Source organism: Gobio gobio (genome assembly GCF_949357685.1).
Source record: "Gobio gobio genome assembly, chromosome: 23".
NCBI classification, from domain to species: Eukaryota; Metazoa; Chordata; class Actinopteri; order Cypriniformes; family Gobionidae; genus Gobio; species Gobio gobio.
Genome location: NC_137119.1, coordinates 39448829 through 39463667, shown reverse-complemented (window position 1 = coordinate 39463667; position 14839 = coordinate 39448829).

Below are 14839 nucleotides of genomic sequence, written 5' to 3'. Positions count from 1 at the left end.
TGAAATGACTAATTTTCTAAATAGTAAAATCTTCTACATTCCCCTCCCCTGGGCTTATCTAAGCCCCTCCTTCACTATCATTTTCCCAGACGTGAACTTTCAAAATCCATCTTCCTCAGTTATGCTGAGACTAAAATAGGTCACTCAGTCTCTACCGATGACCAGATTATGCAGCCACACTCCGGAGGAACATTAGAACCATCTCTCTTCTTTTTTTCAGGTGTTTTTCAGTAAAAGATTATTTTGCTCCCTACTTCTTGATTATAAGCGTGAGCATACAATTGGTTCAGCCTTGCCTGTTATTGTCAAAGCAATGTAGAATATATCAAATATAAAAATGCATGATACCACTAAAAGATCTTTTTGCAATGTAGCCTTATCTTCAACCAGATACTTTGCTCATTGTAGAGGGTTATTCATCTTTGTCCTCACGTGGCTTTGACAACTAGTGATATTAATGTGGAAGTACACAACAGAACAATAACCCCCTATCAATATTGCAACTCCGGAAAATATTCCTAATTTAGCAACCCATGCTTTCTTTAAACCTTTAAATCAACCCAGTTTTCTTTAACTTTTTTAACTTATTCATACCTTTGTCTAGCCTGGTTAAAACCAGACCATTCTCAGTAGTAACTGAGTTATGGTCTGGCAAAGCTTCATAGACAAATCATTTCCAAAGGGGCGTCACCAACGGGCGTCGCTCAAATGCCTCTCGGCGCAATTGGATAGACCTAAAACCAATCAGAGCGATGAGGGAGATGACGTATGCAGAGCGACGGAGAAACATCTGAGACTCTGGCCGTTTCTCAATATGTGTTCTTGTCTGTACTTGTGTTCTCAAATAGGAAATGTCCCCGGTTTCCATTTCAGAAATCTGGTCACTTTACCTAAACCACATATTAATGTTTAATATATTATTTTTAAAATGTAAACGAAAAGAGGCATGGTGTTTTATACTTCGTTTTATTATAAATATATAAGATAATCAATGTAGGCCTAGCTATGCGTTGCCTGAACCACATTCGTGTGGCTATTATTATGTTTAATTATTATAATTTTTTTTTTATGAAATGAGGCAGTGGTGTTTTTTATGACATATTTCGTACGCGAACTTCTGACTTGCTTCCGTGACTTACCAAGTTTGACTCCGGAGAATGAACTCCCGAGGACGGGAGGAAACTAGTCCGCCTAGTCTGCTAATGGACAAGCACCGTTCTTGACAGTATCACTCAGTATATATTTGTATATGTAGTGCAGGCAATGCATATTATCTTCAATGCATGTTTATAACAAAACGAAATATAAAAAACCAGCCTCTTTTCGTTTACATTTAAAAACACACACACACACACACACATAATATAGGCTATGATTATCACTGTAATAAATTAAATATGACACAAAACACAACCCAGTCTCTTTTTGTTAAATGTCAGTTTATGTGTGATCATCCATAGCAATCATAAAAGTATAAGTAAAAGGTATAAGAAGCTATACAATAAATAAAGCAATTCAGTCAAAATCAGCGCTAGGAGACTACAACGGTAAAGTTTAATATCTTAAAAATATAAAGTTATGAAACGTCTCGGTTACGTATGTAACCCTCGTTCCCTGAGGAGGGAACGGAGACGTACGTCAGTGACTGACGAATGGGGGTTTCGCCTAGAAGCCAATTACCTTCGAGGTGTTTAACAGCGCCCAATGGCGTGCCAATGCCATGGGCAATGCGGAATTTGCATACGTAACTCCGCCCCACCGCGTGGGTATATAAGGAAGTACGGTGGCAACATCGCATTATGTATCTGCTGCGGAGCCAAGATCTGAACTCCGCGTTCCAGCAGCACAGCTGATGTGGCTGAGGAACGTACGTCTCCGTTCCCTCCTCAGGGAACGAGGGTTACATACGTAACCGAGACGTTCCCTTTCGTTCAGTCACTCCGACGTACGTCAGTGACTGACGAATGGGGGTTCCAATATAACCGCGCCACTCAGCTGTCGTCCAGTGCCCTGCGTAAGTGTGAGATCCCGCCACTTAAGGCCGTAGGACTCCCACTTATCACAGGATTACCAAGGTACACTGGGAAGCATATCCCAGTGAGGGAATGCCAAAGATGCCTACCCGTAGGGAGGACTTAGAGAGTACACATATGACCCGCTGTGGGCTGCATATGGAAGAACTCTAGGGTACCAGCCGAAGGTGGATTTTTAACCCTAGGGATGGCAGGGCTTGCCAAGGGAAAGACACCTGCTCACTGAGGAGGCTTACGGTGGAAATACTCGTGTGGGGGTCGCCGGAGGGAACCATGCACACGGGGCACCTGGCCGGACATGAGGGTCTGGGCTCGAAAAGGCAGACTGAACTGATGTCGGCGTCGACAGTGCTGGAGGAGCTCAGGGCTCTCGGGGAGCTCACCTGAGGAAAAATATCGCACGTATCCAGTCCGTGGAGTGGAGTGGCGAGCAAGCGAAGACACCTGAGCCTGGCCCATTACCGGCCCCTCGGGGGGGCGAGTACAAAGTCGGACACTGGCTCCACTCGGAGATTGTAGAATCTGGCGAATGTGTTGGGTGTCGCCCAGCCTGCAGCTCTGCAGATGTCTGTTAGCGAGGCGCCATGCGCTAGCGCCCAAGAGGAGGCCACACTCCGGGTGGAGTGTGCCCTCACACCAAGGGGACATGGTCTACCTTGCTGCTGGTAAGCCAAAACAATGGTGTCTACTATCCAGTGAGACAACCTTTGCTTTGAGAGAGCACTTCCCTTCCGCTCTCCACCATAACAGACAAAGAGCTGGTCTGAGGTCCTGAAACACTGCGTCATGTCTACGTAAGCGCGGAGAGCGCGTACTGGACAGAGCAATGCCAAGGCTGGGTCTGCCTCCTCCAAAGGCAGCGCTTGCAGGTTCACTACCTGATCTCTGAAGGGAGTGGTAGGAACCTTGGGCACATATCCAGGCCGGGGTCTCAAGGTCACGTGAGAGTTAGCCGGCCCGAATTCTAGGCACGCTTCGTCAACCGAAAATGCCTGTAGGTCCCCGACCCTCTTAAGAGAGGCCAATGCGGTCAGCAGAGCCGTCTTCATCGACAGGAACTTAATATCGACCGACCGCAAAGGCTCAAAGGGAGGCCTCTGCAGAGCACTTAGGACTACTGAGAGGTCCCAAGAGGGAACGAGAGGAGAGCGAGGAGGATTCAGTCTCCTCGCCCCCCTCAGGAACCTAGTGACCAGGTCGTGCTGACTTACCTTCTTGTTCTCCAAGAGATCGTGGTGGGCAGATATAGCGGCCACATAAACTTTGAGGGTGGAGGGAGACAGCCTTCGCTCCAGCCCCTCTTGGAGGAACTCAAGCACGGACCCGATCGGGCATTTCCAGGGGTCTTCTTGGCGGGAAGAGCACCAGGTGACGAAGAGGTTCCACTTCAACGCATAGAGGTGTCGTGTAGACTCTGCCCTAGCGGAAGTGATGGTGGCGGCCACCCAAACCTGCCGCGCCCCGTCCAGAAGCCACACGTGGAGCTTCCAGAGCGCTGGGCGCGGGTGCCAGAGAGTGCCCCGTCTCTGAGAGAGGAGGTCCGGTCTCAGAGGAATAGGCCAGGGAGGGGCTGTCGCAAGGAGTAGCAGTTCTGAGAACCAGGTCTGGCCGTGCCAATACGGGGCGACCAACATGACCTGCTCCTTGTCCTCCCTGATCTTGCACAGAACTCGTGCGAGAAGGCTCACTGGGGGAAACGCATATAAGCGTAGGCCCTGGGGCCAGCTGTGCGCCAGTGCATCCGTGCCGAGCGTGCCCTCGGTCAGGGAATAGTACAGGCTGCAGTGGGAAGAGTCTTGGGAGGCAAACAGATCTACCTGTGCGTCGCCGAACTGTTCCCCAATCAGCTGGACCGTCTGGGGATGGAGTCTCCATTCTCCAGGAAGTGGCTGAACCCGTGAGAGCTCGTCGGCTGCACGGTTCAGGACCCCCGGGATGTGGATAGCACGAAGGGACCTCAGGTGCTTCTGACTCCATAAGACGAGATGGCGGGCGAGTTGAGACATACAGCGGGAGCGTAGACCGCCCTGGTGGTTGATGTACGCTACTGTGGCCGTGTTGTCTGTCCGGACAAGTACGTGTTGACCCCTCAGCAACGCTCGGAAGCGGTGCAGGGCGAACCGTACTGCCAGCAACTCGAGGCAATTGAAATGCAGGCGGCGCTGGGGTCCTGTCCAGGAGCCCGCGGCTGCTTGTCCATTGCACATGGCACCCCAGCCCGTGGCGGAGGCATCTGTTGATACAACAACATGCCTGGAAACTCGTTCTAAGGACACTCCGGCCCGTAGAAAGCTGAGGTTCGACCACGGAGTGAGTGTCTGTAAGCAGGCCCGGGTCACTTGGACCTGGAGCGTGCCAGACCGCCATGCCCATCTCGGGACTCGATCGCGAAGCCAGTGCTGAAGCGGTCTCATATGTAGCAAACCGAGCGGCGTTACCGCGGCTACCGATGCCATATGCCCCAGGAGCCTCTGAAAATGTTTCAGTGGAACCGCACTCTTGCTCTCGATTTGACGGAGGCAAGTCAGCAGAGACTGCGCGCGCTCGCTCGTAAGCTGCGCGCACATGGCGACCGAGTCGATCTCCATACCGAGAAAAGAGATCCTCTGCACTGGGCAGAGTTTGCTCTTCTCCCAGTTGACCCGAAGGCCCAGACAGGCTAAGTGGTGGAGAACCAGATCTCTGTGTTCGCAACCTGCTCTCGAGAGTGACTCAGTATGAGCCAGTCGTCGAGGTAGTTCAGGATACGAACCCCGTGCTGCCGAAGGGGCGCAAGGGCTGCCTCGGCAATCTTCGTAAAGACGCGAGGGGACAGAGATAGCCCGAATGGGAGGACCGCGTACTGGTATGCCCGCCCCTCGAAAGCAAACCGTAGGAACGGTCTGTGTCGAGGTAAGATGGAGACATGAAAGTAGGCGTCCTTCAGGTCGATCGCTGCAAACCAATCGCCGGGACGAACGCATTCGAAAAGACGTTTCGCTGTCAACATCTTGAACGGAAACTTGTGAAGGTAACGGTTCAAGATGCGCAGGTCCAGGATTGGTCTCAACCCACCGGTCTTTTTGGGTACAATGAAGTAGGGGCTGTAGAACCCGGACTTCATCTCGGCTGGAGGGACAGGTTCGATCGCACCCTTCGCCAGTAGGGTGGCAACCTCCGCTCGCATGACAGGGGCATTGGCCCCGACCATAGTAAAGCGGACTCCCCGGAAACAGGGAGGAACCTGCGCGAACTGAATCGCGTAGCCGCGCCTGATCGTCTTCTCGACCCAGCCGGACAGCCCTGGAATCTGAAGCCAGGCTCCCAGGGACTGTACGAGCGGGGTCATTCGGACTACAGACGTACCCGATGTGGGGCAGCGATGCAGCGTTACCAACCCGGACAAGGGAGGCTGTTGGGCGTCCCGGTGTGGGGGTGCGGTTAACGGCTGCGTCCTGACAGAGGAGACCAGGGAAGGACGCGCGTTCCGCTGGGGTCTGCTCTGCCAGGGGGCTGGCGACAGAGTGGGATGCGAGTGGCGGGACCCGTGGGTGGCGCGCACTGGCATCGCCAGACTCTGGGGGCTCAGGGATGGGAGTGTTAATTCTTTCTTTGACCGTAATAGGGTGCTGCTGACCCGGGGGCCAGCAGCTAAACAAAGGATTCTCCCCCGGCCCTCCACCGGGGGAAGGAGTGGTCCTGCTACCATCTCCTGGAAAGAATATCCCATCCCTGAGCCGTCCGTCTCAGGAGCGCCGCTTGGCCTGGCGTTTAGCGGGGCGCGGGGCGGCCTGAGGGGACTTGGACGCCTTCCTACGGCTTCCTCCGCGACCCGGCCCGGGTGAAGGCTGCTGCTGGGACCGGGTGGGAGGGGCGGGAGCCTTAGGAGGGCGTCCTCGGCGGCGAGCAGGCTGAGGCGACTGTGCCGGCGGCTGGGTGGAGGCAGCAGCTGGCCGCCGGGGCAGTACATGTTTGAGAGCCTCAGTCTGCTTCTGGGCGGTTGAAAACTGTTGGGCAAAGTTTTCAACCGCTCCGCCGAAGAGGCCAGCCTGGGATATGGGGGCATCGAGGAAACGTGTTCGCTCGGTGTCCCGCATATCGGCCAGGTTTAGCCACAAATGTCGCTCCTGGACCACATTTGTGGACATCACTTGACCCAGGGAGCGTGCGGTCACCTTCGTCGCCCGGAGAGCGAGGTCGGTGGCGGCACGCAGCTCATTTAAGAGCCCCGGATCAACTCCACCCTCGTGCATGTCCCTGAGGATCCTGGCCTGGTAGACCTGTAGGATCGCCATGGCATGCAAAGAGGCGGCAGCCTGCCCCGCAGCTCTGTGCGATTTCGCCACCAAGGTTGATGTGAATCGACAGGCTTTGGAGGGGTGCTTAGGATCGCCTCGCCAGGATGAAGCGCTCTGAGGACACAGTTGCATCGCAACAGAACGTTCAACCTGGGGGACCCCAGTGTACCCTTTGGCCGCGGCCCCATCAAGGATGGAGAAGGCGGAGGAGACTGCAGACCGATCACGGGAAGACAACGGGGAATTCCAGGACCGGGCAATCTCCTCATGCAGCTCGGGAAAGAAAGGTATTGAGGGCGGGGACTGACGTGAGTCAGCGCGGGCCCCCAGATACCAAACATCGAGCCGCGAGCGTTCGGGACAGGGCGGAGGGTTCCACTCTATCCCTAGACTCGCGGCTGCCCGAGACAACATGGCTGTCAGCTCTGGGTCAGACTCGGGCAATGCTGGCGCGCCCGAAGGCGGCAGCACAGCCGAGTCTTCATCCTCAGAGGACTCGAGCCCACCTTGTGATGCGGTGACCGACATCGCATCGTCCTCTGGAGCGCCAAACGAAATGCGCGGGGGAGCCGGAGCTGGCCCCGCGATTTCAGCCTGGACACTCACGGGTTGCGATACGCTAGAAGGGGGTGTGGCCCGAGGCATGAGCGTCGGGGCTTTGTTCCACACCGTAACCCTCAGGTCACCCTGACCACCAGCCGAAGTACCGGCCACAGATCGAAAAACGATCTGTCTAGGAACAAATTATAGATTAATGAGAGCAAAGATCAGCCGTTAGATCTACACAAGACGAGACGGTTTAACCACTACAGAGACATCAGAGCCAGCGGCAGACGGCAGAAGGACTGGCCGAGGAAAGGAGCCTCTCGGCGGGCTCAATGATCAATTGAGCGCCGCTGAACCACTGGCGCTCACAACTCCGAGAACGGCAGATAAATTTAAAAAAAAAGGCGCTCTCTTTATAAATAAACCACATATTTGAGCTTTAAACAACTACATTCACGCCTGAAAAGGACTTAAAACTATATTTTGTAAAACATTAACACTACCAGAGGGCTCTCGCTAAGACCCATTCGTTTAGCCACCAAAGGGCCAAGCTAGTATCAGACTTTTGCAGAATCCAGTCGGTAAGACAGCGATAACATCTTTTTTAGATATGAAGGCTTCGAGTGTTGTTCTTTGCTCGGGTTTTAACGAAAAGGAAAAGTTTAAATCGCTTAAAACAGACGCGATAGCTGATTCGAACGAGTGATGCTCCACAGTAGCGGCAAATCTGCTTCAATGTCGCTGCGCTGTCGTCATCGTGTAAAGCCCGCCCCAACGTTTCTGATTGGTGCCGTGATTTCTGGGGTTTAGAAATGGGTTTGAATGGGGTCTTTGCCAGACTACTTGCAGAGCAAATCTAAATTTGCCGGAAGTTGTCTGGGTTTTCCCAGGCTAACCTTTGTCTGCTAATAATCAATTAAGGGCGTGTCTATTTTGCAATGACATTCTACTTGTTTGATTTACTGTAATTGTTGTCCTAGCGCAGATATCATTGGTGTAATTAATACATCTCTGCTGATTTTAGTAAATATAATTGATCCATTCTATGTTTTTGTTTTGCTTGATCCATATAAATATTGATTCAAACTAGGAAAATATCTATTTCTCATTTTTAATCGATTCCCATTTTTATGAAGCAAAATCAATTCTTATCAATCTTTTAGTCAGTCATTTTCAGTAAATGAATGAACAGAACATTATAGCGCACCTTTTATCACAATACACTTTGTTCTTTGTTAGAAAGTATTTTTGATTAAGAAATGTAACAATAAATATAATTGTAACTTTCTTTAACATGCGTGACTGATTGCTGTAGTGGCTAAGTTCAAGCTGCTCATGAAGCAATCATTTCTTTCTTTTTACTAGTAACCAAATAAACTTGATTAGAAGGGATGTTAAAAGATACAACACAACTTACTAAATTAATCATGTCTCATGCAATCGCTTAAACTGAGAAAGCTTTAGAGGAATGTTACCTCAGAAAAGTCATTCAATGACTAAACTCATTGAACCGAACATTTTGCACTATATTACAGATTACATATATATGTATTTCTTGTTCTGTCTATTTTTGCACAAATTTTCACTTGTGGACAGAACATTTTCTACCATTGCTTATAAATATCCCTGCTTTAATGAATTAACCTTAACTTTCGCCCTTGTATAATGGTCAAAACCATGCACATCTAAGAATGTTCAAAAGTGTTGGTGCAACAATCTTTCCTTCATGAACGCCAAATATCTTGCTCATCTTTCTTTTTCTTGTCTTTTTTTTGCCCCCCCTTTGACACATAACCACAACCTCAATTGGATGATATAATTCAATATTATTCTATAAGCACTTGATATATATTAAATTAGTTGTATCATATTATAGTCATATTGAATCAAATTAAACTTTTTTTTTTTTAATTGAAATTGAATCATGAAACTTTTCAATACCTTCAAGGGATAGTTCACCCAAAAATGAAAATTCTGTTGTCATTTAGTCACAAAAAGTTGTTCCAAACCTGTATACATTTCTTTGTTCTGCTGAACACAAAGGAAGATATTTTGAAGAATGTTTGTAACCGAGCAGATCTCGGCAGCCATTGACTACCATAGTATTTTTTTTCGCCACCATAAAAGTCAAAGGCCGCCGTGATCGTTGCAATGGGCTTTCTCTCGTGGGTAAGGGAGACATTACCAGCACGCTCTGAATCCCCTACCTCATGATATGTGGGGTTGCTGAAGCTGGTTGATGTATTTTAAGGTGATATACATGGACTCAAGTGTCACTCTGCAATATTTATACTTTTGAATCTGCTCCATCATGATATACTGAAAAGAAAGTTAGATGTTATACACTGCGCAAATGTGGCACTGTTTTTTCCCTTTTCTGCCACAATAGTATTGACCAGGAAACTTAACCAAATTCACCCATGGTCATTATTTTATTGGGCACAATTTGCCCTGTGGGCCCACTTATTAAAATTTAGATATAGCTGTTTTGGATAAATGATTGATTTGCCTTAGTGTCTCTTCAGACACCATCTCTCACTCTCTCACAAACATACTCCCATCAGCCATCATATCATCTTGTCAAAGTGTGTAAGGGGATTAACCTTTGACCCTATCTATCATTGCTAATGTTTTTTTTTACTTACCCTATGTTAAATCATTATGTGTGCGTGTGTGTGTGTTTGATTTTGACAGTTAGTTTTGACCTATGGCTTACCCTATGTGTGTGTGTGTGTTTGATTTTGACAGTGAGATTTGACCTATGACTTACCCTATGTGTGTGTGTGTGTGTGTGTGTGTGTGTGTGTGTGTGTGTGTGTGTGTGTTTTTTATAGGAGCGTGTCCGCATTCCAGAGCATTACACAGGGTATATAAATGGGGCCACTTTTATATCATTTATTTATCGTTTCCCAAAACTGCACCATTCATAGCAGAAACTTTTATCCAAATATAATACTAGAAAATGTGAAGGCACAGTCTACAACAGTGACAAAAAAAATGAAAACAATAGTAAAGGAATAGTTTAACTGAACCGGCTTTAGAAAAAATCCTCCAGAAGAGAGATAGAGATGAAGAAAACATACAGCTTTAGAAACAAAGCAATGTATGAAACGGGATTCACAAAAAAAATCAACTTACATGTTTAGAAATCATTCCCCCTCTTTTCACACAGCTGCGTTCGTCTTGAACGGTCATATTGCCTCTCAAAAAACAAGGGGCCGCGCGCCTGTATGTGTGTGTGTCTGTGTGTGCGCGCCCCCCTCTGACATCTTCCCTCGCATTCCAGAGCAAAAAAAGGCAGTATAATATTTCAAGCAAAAGTTGAAAAAACATTAAAGTTTATAAATGAAATGCTTATAAAATAAACATCTTACTAATTTAAGTAAAGTTGAAAAAATATTCTTTAAAGGTATATAAATGAAATGCTTATAAAATAATCATCTTGATAGAGAATCTACTGAACCAGCCATTTCAGTTTAAATAAAATGGAGTCACACAAAATTGCAATCAGTGTTTAGAGAGAGATGAGGAAAGACATGCGGCTTATGAATGGTTGACAAAAATCTGCAACGAGTTAAATGTTTTGATCATTTGAAAATGTGCAGTGTTTAGATCAAATAAAAATCATCTTACAATCTTTAAGTCTTGACTGTCTCTTGCCGTCCATATATACTATGACCTGTTTTTATTTTTATTTTTTCCTGAAGTTCCTCTCACTAGCGTTTGACGGTCTTTGACCCATAGGGTCCTCCTAACTCACATCTCTATCTCTCTCAAAGCGGAGTGTTACAGGGCGCAGGGGACCCGTGTGTGTGTGTGTGTGTGTGTGTTTGGGACAGGTTCGGGTAAATAAGCGCGCTAAAGTTATTTTCTGAATGTCTGTCATGCAGAGGACAGCACATGTGTATCCGTATATTGTATGCATTGAACCTATTTTTTAAGCACCTGTTGTTTTTAAGCATGTTCACACGCAATAAATTACTACCAGCAATGAGGTGACCTACCATCGACCTCGTACAAAAGCCATGTATAGTATTCTCATCATGCGCTGCGATCTGACTCGCTTCCATTTCATTAAAAAAAAAAACATTTTTGAATTGGCTCAACTACAAAAGATTTGTTACAGAATAGTTACATCTCTCCAGAAAACAAATAATGTCAAGTTGACTCAACTAAAGGTTGTTGTTTTTTGTTATTTACAAAAGTTGAGACAACAAGAAAAAGCTAGAGGAAATTAGCACTAAAATATTTTTACAGTGTGGGGCAAAACAGTGGCCTTGGACCTTCTTGCACAAAGCGGCCCATAACAAGCGGTCCACAACACGTCAAGTCCCCTTCATTTATAAACGCTTTTACAACACAGATTGCTTTAAAGCAGCTTTACAGTGATAATAGGACATTCATTTTGCTTTTGAAGAACAGTTTTTCATCTCACCATAAACTCACCAGCTCATTAAAGCAATTTTAAACACCACTTACTAACATAACAATATAGATGCTATTTATACAGAAATATGAATGCTATTTTTATTGAAATGCTTATAATTAACATTAATGAATGACAGGCATACTTCTTAAGGTTATAATTGTTTTTTCCTGGTGCATATGGCAATTAATAAATCATTTAGATTTTTTAGTTTTTTTTTTGTTTTACAGATTTTGAAATCTTTACCATACAGGGAAGTTTAATATCACTAAATTTGAATACCTACGATGAGATCAGTCCATATAAAGCAATGCTCTGGTCTAAGACTTGGTGTGTAGTGTAGAATGTGGAGTGTTTATGGTGCCGTTCTGGTGGTTATATGTCATTTCAGGAGCTTGACATCTGTAATTTTATGGAATGGAGCTCCGATTGTTTAAAAATTATATTGGTCCTGATTTTAATGAAAAATACAGCATATGAGAATGATTAGTGAAGGGTCATGTGACACCGAAGACTGGAGTAATGATGATAAATTCAGCTTTGATCCCAGGAATAAATGACACTTTACTATATATTCACAGCAACTATTAGAAATTGTATTAATATTTCTTAATATTGTGTTTTTACTGTATTTTAATTAAATAATTCAGCCTTCTCCTTTCAAAAACATTAAAAAAGTCTTGAAAAAAAAAAAAAAGATTTTATGATGTTTTTCACTTTATTCAAGCAATTCCTCTTGATTTAACACCATTATATCAGGTTCAAATGTAATTGCTTCATTTTAAACTGACTTAAAGGTCCCGTTTTTCGTGTTTTTTTGAAGCTTTGATTGTGTTTACAGTGTGCAATATAACATGTGTTCATGTTTCATGTGTAAAAAAACACAGTATTTTTCACACAATTTACTTATCTGTATACTGCTGTTTTCACTGTCCTCAAAACGGCCTGAGAATTTCCTCGTTCTATGAAGTCCCTCCTTCAGAAACACGTATCGAGTTCTGATTGTGCCTGCGGTTCCCGTGTTGTGATTGGACAGCAGCTTACACACGTTTGCCCGGGAAGGTCACGCCTCTTACCATAACGGGGAGATGAACGCGCTCAAACTACAGCCCCTGAAGGCCAAACAAAGGTGATTTGAATCTGAACGACATGGCGACAAACGCAACCGAACCGAACGCAACACTTCCTCTTCTCCACGAGGGAGCAACAAGACCACGCCCCCTTTTTCGCGTATCCTTGTGGGCGGAGGTTAGTCGACAAACTGTTCTACTGACGTCATTAAAGCAGGATGTACCAGGATGTAGTCCAAACCGGCCGTTCGCTGTAGGCTTTGAAAGGGAACTTCTGTCAAATAAAATATCTCGCTTGGCATTGAACTTTAAGCTTTATAATTTTACAGGTATTATTTATGCTCTAACAGCAACATTACACACTAACTTAAGTTTGAAAAATGGGATCACGAAGAACAGGACCTTTAAAACTGTTACTCTTTGGTTTTCATTTTGATAACATGCTTCAATCGAGTAACCCAATCAAACGAGACTTTCACTTCCCATCATGCTTTGCAAAGGGGCTGAATTCAGAGAGTAAATGTTTTAAATAAAGTGCTATTTGATGCATTTTTAACCAGATGAGAAATGGAGAGACTTTTTAATGTTTAATGTTATGTTGGTATTTAAAAGTTTGTGTTATGTTTGGAGGTTATTGTGGTGAAGTGTAGAGCGTGTGCTTGGGCTGAGGATCTGCTAATAACAATTAAAGCTGTTTCAATAAGAACAAACAACTACTTTGGGCACGCCACGGATGTGACAAAACCATCTTCTGGCTAGCCAATAAGATCTAAGGTGTTGTAAACATAGTACTTCACTAAATAAAAATAATCAATACAACTGTATTATTTGTTATGTTTTTATATTCATTTTACAATAATTAAATTAAATAGTTTGGACAAAATTAGGAATGTTAACCTGATTTAAGTAAATGGCATTGAATTAATCTTATGTAAAAAACTTAAGTTTACTGAAATAAACAATGTTAATTAAATCCAACATATTCCAATTACGTGGAACCTGCTGACATAAAATTAAGTAAATCCAACGTATCCTTTTTTTTGAGTGTGTGTAAAATAATGCATGTGAACTAACTAGCAAATTATAGCCTATTTTGTTCAATTCCTTCATGGGACACTTGAATATGAAAGTTGACAGTTTTACCATGTTTTAGTGAAAATAATATTTTGAGTTTTTATGAATCACTTTCCAAGGACTGTTTTTAGATGACAACTACTCTTTGAGCACGGTCAAACAAAATACAACATAAGAAAATTAAACTATGATGTTCTTTCAGATCGTCTTTCTGGTCTATCTAGGAAGTGGTCACAAGCCAAGACACATTTCTGTTACATTTACCACTATTGCGCTTAAAACACTCCCGTCTATTACAGTTAGTTACAACATTTTACATTTGAGAATGATGTGGTACCACGTTTTTTTGTTTATAATATGCGAACTTCAATAAAAAGTTACCTTGATAAGTAGTCATTCTAAGTAAAAAGGTAGATGATTCAGGCTGTTTTATTTCCCCCCACGCTCCAATACTATCTTTTAGGCATCTGCCTTTTAGGTTTGATCCATGAAACGGATGTCGTCATGGTTGTCTTAATAATTATTCAATAACCGGTAGAATTGTTTAACATCTCTTAATTTTTTTTACAATTTTTAATATATGTTCAACTTAAATATTAGTTTTTAGTCATTTACAAAGGTGTCATGCATGATATCTTATATATAATTATGATATTGTTACATGTTCTGGGTTGTTGATACCTGTAGGCGGTAAAACTTAGCAGTAAATGAGAGACGTGATTAGGTTGTTACTCAAGCGGTCCTCTGTGACGTCTTTTAATAAAACATTTCAGAGTCATTAAGGCAAACTCATTAACGGTATGCAGTGAAATAAATATAAACATACAAAACTTTATGGTAATGAATAGGCAAGAATGAATATCTTGACGTTATCAACATTTAGGGGTGCTGTACTCGTCCTCATGCGCTTATTATTTTTTGCTTAAAAAGTTTATTTGATTTTGTTCAAGTTTTTTCTGAAACAGTGTTTTACCACTTTATTTTTTTAAACATCACCATTCTTCTTTGTGCGTAATTTTATTTATGTGCATGTTTGTTATCCCCTTTCCACTAAAACTACGTTTCCAACATTTTGCTGTAATGCTAGCGACCATTTGATGTTTTACACATCTCTTGGTTCGTATACAGCATTTGGTTGATTTAATCAGATGATGCATTAAACCAACGTATTCATCATTTACATAGTATTTATACTACCATAAATGTTTTTGGAGGGGGAAGAAAACATTTTATTTTGATTGTGCACTGTTAGACATTTATAAGAGATTTTACAGTAACTTACTGGCAACACTGTTGCCAGTAAATTACTGTATTTGAGATTTACAGTACAATAACCGCATTTCAGTTTACAGTAACTACATGTTACTGTAATTTTGTAATACAGTACCGTTACTGTAAACCTTGGTTAACAGT